This window comes from Zingiber officinale, chromosome 3B (assembly GCF_018446385.1).
Source record: "Zingiber officinale cultivar Zhangliang chromosome 3B, Zo_v1.1, whole genome shotgun sequence".
NCBI lineage: Eukaryota > Viridiplantae > Streptophyta > Magnoliopsida > Zingiberales > Zingiberaceae > Zingiber > Zingiber officinale.
In genome coordinates, this window is record NC_055991.1 from 39,427,441 (window position 1) to 39,432,227 (window position 4,787).

Consider the following 4,787-nt stretch of genomic DNA (forward strand, 5'->3'; position numbering starts at 1 on the left):
TTACCTTCGTTGCGTGAAGTCCTTTTGCCTTTGCCCTTCACTGGTTGTTTTCCTTTGTCCCTTGATGGCTCCTTCTCTTTGTCTCCACTAGATCCACCACCTCCTTTGCGAAGTCTCTTCAAAATATTGGACATCTTGATGAGTTTAGATAGGGGAAGAATTATCTAGAGTTGTGGGACTCAAAGAACAAAACTTCAAAGAACAAAAGTTCTTAGGTTAAGAGAACAAAAAGTCCAAGTCTTAGAGAGGAGGAGAATCCGATCTAAGAGATCTTGAGAGATTAGAGAGGAGTTTTTAAGAGATTGGGAGAGAAAGATATGTTTTGGAGAGTTGGGGGTGTGCGGAACACGGCCAAGATCTGGCCGTGTGAGGTAGGAAGAAGACTTTAATAGTTGTCCTACACGGGCCGTGTAGATCTACACGGCCTCCCCATCTTTCCTCTCGGGATTCTTTACACGGGCCGTGTAGATCCACATGGCCTCCCCCTCTTCCTTCTCTGGATTCCTCGCACGGCCGTGTCTGGAACACGGCCTCTCCATCTTTTCTCTCGGGATTCTTTACACGGCCGTGTTTGAGACACGACCTAGATCCTTTTCTCCTCGGAAGATGCTACACGGCCGTGTCTGGATGACACGGCCTAAGCACTTCCCTTCTCTGTAACTTTTTCCTGGCCGTGTATAGCACACCGCCGAGCTCCGTTTTGCACCTAACCTGAAAACAAAATCAAAAGAATGCATCAAACTAAAAGAAATTTAGATGCAGATCAAAACTAACTAAAAGAACCCTTGGGTTGCCTCCCAAGAAGCGCTTGTTTAAGGTCTTTAGCTCGACCAAACTTTATCATTCGCTTCTTTTCCTCGCCCTTGGAGGACAGACATACTTTTCGTTTTTGTTGGGAGATCTTCTCCCAACATCTTCCACCGAATTGTCTCCTTCATTTGGTGGCCTTCCATGAGGATGGAAATTCCATTCCTCAAGTTTATAAATGCTTGTCCTTCTACAAGCATTTAAAAGAGACGAGACATGGTTAGAGATATTAGATAAATCATATTCCAACTTTTCCTTACCAATTACCAAAGAAAGCTTATGATTTTTGACATCAATTATAGCTCCAGCTGTAGCAAGGAAAGGTCTTCCTAATATGATAGGAATCCTAGGCTCCTCTTCCATGTCCAACACGACAAAATCTGTGGGAATAACATTCCCATCCACCTCTACTGGCACATCTTCTATAATACCCAAAGGGTACCTGCAGGAATGATCGGCAAGTTGAAGTGCCATAGTAGTAAGTTTAATGTTTTTGAGACCTAATTTATTACAAATTGAATAGGGAATGAGGCTAACACTCGCCCCCAAATCACAAAAAGCTTTTTCAAAAAATTCTTTTCCTATGTTGCAAGGAATATAAAAGCTCCCTGGGTCCTTTAGTTTTGGAGAAGTGTTGTTCTCAAAAATAGTACTACATTCCTCACTAAGCGCAATGGTCTCGACCTCTCCTCTTCTTCTCTTATTTGACATGAGATCCTTCAGGAATTTGGCAAATCTAGGCATTTGTAGAATAGCATCAATAAGAGGTACCTCTACACAAATTTCCTTAACTTTTTCTAGAAACTTGCCAAATTCTTCATCCTTCTTGAGCATTGTAAGTCTCTGAGGAAAAGGGACAGCTTTGCTCTGATGGTTCAGTGGAAGAGTCTCTTCAACCTCAATGGTACTCTCCTCATTAGCTTGAATCTGATTTGGTATGGGAGGAGAGAGCTCTTCTTCTTTTTGTATCCCTTTTGAAGCAGTCACTTGGGAGTCTCCCAAGGTCCGTCCGCTCCTAAGCTCAATCCTATTGCAATGCTCCATAGGATTCACATCAGGTTTTCCTGGAAGCTGTCCTGGTGCTCTGGATGATGAGGAAGCTAGTTGGGCAATTCTCTGAATGAGCTTTGCTAAATCTTGCTTCATTTCATTCTGACTTGAGATAATTTCTTCAAGCATCTTTTCAACATTTGACTTTGGTAAGCCTTGAGAAGATAGATGTTGAAAATTTTGTTGCCCAGCTTGAAAATTTGGTCTTGCCCCCATAGATGGTCCTTGATCTTGATTGTTTCTGTAAGAAAAATTTGGATGACTCTTCCATCCAGGGTTATAAGTATTTGAGTATGGGTTGTTCTGCCTTTGATTGTAACTCATGATTGCATCACATTGTTCAAGTTGATTGATTTGTGCAGTGATAGCTCCCAATGGACATGAGTCATTTGAATGCTCTGAACTCCCACATACTTCACAAGATGTACTAATAGCATTGACCATATTAGCACTAGTCCCCATATTCTCAAATTTCTTTGTAAGAGCGTCCAATTTTACAGACAAAAGAGTGACTGCATCTACATCAAACTTCCCTGATGCTTTAATTGTTGGGTTTACAGAGGAATAGCCACCATTTCTTTCATTTGCCCATTGATGATGATTTTGTGCTACACTTTCAATGATTTCTTCGGCTTCATCTAAGCTTTTGTTCATAAGTGCCCCTCCAGCAGCTGAATCAAGGGACACTTTGGTATGATAATTGATACCATTATAAAAAGTGTGCAACACTAACCATCTTTCCAACCCATGATGTGGGCATTGTCTGAGCATACTATTATATCTATCCCATGCTTCAAAAAGAGATTCTGAGTCAGTTTGCTTGAAGCTTGCAATTAAATTCCTCATATGAGCTGTTTTGCTTGGTGGATAGAATTTATCAAGAAACTGTTACTCACACTGCTCCCAAGTGGTGATGCTATTAGGGGCCAAAGAATTCAGCCATTGCTTTGCCCTATCTCTTAGAGAAAACCCAAATAACAATAATCTAACTGCATTTGAAGGAACTCCATTCATTTTCATGGTCCCACATATTTCATAAAAGACCTCTAAGTGTTGATTGGGGTCTTCATGAGGTCCTCCACCAAATTGGTTCTGCTGCACCATAGATATGATTGCGGGTTTGATCTCGAAGTTATTAGCTTCCACTGAAGGTCTTGAAATACTAGATCGAAAACCTCTTGCATAGGGTGCTGCATAATCCTTAAGTGGTCTATTTGCCATGTTCAAACGTTCCTGTTCTTCAATTTGCCTTTGCAGAATTCTTCTTTTATGAAAAATTCTATCAATCTCAGGGTCAAAAGGAAAGAATTTCCCTGCAAAGTTAGATCTTCGCATGCACAAGAACAAGATAGCAAATGGCAATTCGACAGAAAAAAGAAAAATAGAAGAATCAAAAATGCAGAATTGAATTTGTACAAAAATAATTAACAAGAAGTGAAAGTTATACAAGAAAGTAAAAACAGAAATCTAATGATTAGTTACAACTATGCAATATGAAAGGAAAACAAATGTAATGTTTAGTCTAACTCAATTGATAATTCCTAATGTTATAGCGCAGTCCCCGGCAACGGCGCCAAAAACTTGTTCGCTCTCCGCAAGTGTACGGAAATGTCGCAAGTAATATAAAAGATTATCGTATCCACAGGGACTGGAATAATCACTAGAAATGTCTCAATGCGAATTAGCCAAACAACTATCCAATCGTTTCAAAAGCAAAGTAAATGTAAACAAATCTAATCTTAAAGATCAACAAACAAGAGTTTAGTGTTTTGGGTTATGATAAAGGGAGATTCTAGGAGTTTCGGTTTCTTTGTAGGATTTCTCGAATGTAAATGGTTCACCAATTCTTATCCCTCAATTGCCAAACATGTAGAAAGTTGCCGGTTCTCTCTTGCAATAGACAACCGGCTAAGGACTGAGAAATGTATCTAAATAGGATTAATTTGACATGAACCTATGCTGTCCTTACACAGAAGTGCACCTATTACTATGCCTTCCTCGGATATCAACGTAGAAGCCCACGACTTATTAATCTATCAAGATACAAGAAACTAATCACAAAGTCCATCCTACTCTCTTGAATATTCCTATTTCCTCTTCAAGATTGTCTCTCAAACGTCCTTACACGGGCTTGCACCTGTCACGTGGATCCCTCGGATGATCGAGTGAGAGTTTATCTTTACAAAGTCCATAAGAAATCCAAACAATTAATCAAGAATGAGAATTAAGCACGAATCACCATTAATCATTCAAGATCTAATTGATACAAGCAAGATAATGTCATTGAAACAAGAAAATGGCAAATCCATAAGAGATTACATCAATCCATCATACAAATACTCCATTCATCCTAGAATACAAGATCTACTCCATGAATCGAGGAAGAAAACCCGAAGAAATAGAGAATACAAGCATTTCTTAAATCCCCAATCCAAGAAACCAAGAAAAGGGGGAAAGAGAAAACTTATCTACGAAGAAGCTTCGTCTTCGGATCCAATCCTCGCTCCGGAGCCGGAATCGTCAAGAACTCCCCTTGAATCGCCCAGAAATCCTCCCAAGAATGGGAGGAAACCACCAAATCTTGCCTTCTCCCAAAGGGGGAGAAATCCCCTTTCAATTCATGAAGGAGGGTTTAAATAGAGGAGGGAATCGGGCGCCACACGGCCCCGTGACACGGACGTGTGAGATTCACACGGCCATGTCCAGTTCCTTCTCTGCCAAAGCTGCACGGCCGTGTGACTCCACACGGCCAGAACCCTTCTGCTCTCTGGAAATGCTACACGACCGTGTGGTGCACACGGCCACAGCCTGCTTGGTCTCTGGAAATGCTACACGGCCGTGTGGTGCGCACGGCCACAGCCTGCTTGGTCTCTGGAAATGCTACACGGTCGTGTGGTGCACACGGCCACAGCCTGCTTGGTCTCTGGAAA

At 41.3% G+C, this 4,787-nt stretch overlaps 1 non-coding gene across 1 annotated transcript; it reads left to right on the top strand.

Annotated features, from left to right (window-relative positions):
* Window positions 1-2,599: 2,599 nt before the first annotated feature.
* LOC121968887 lies at window positions 2,600-2,705 on the top strand. The gene has a single exon (XR_006108405.1). It is a non-coding gene; the product is annotated as a small nucleolar RNA R71 (small nucleolar RNA).
* Window positions 2,706-4,787: the final 2,082 nt, after the last annotated feature.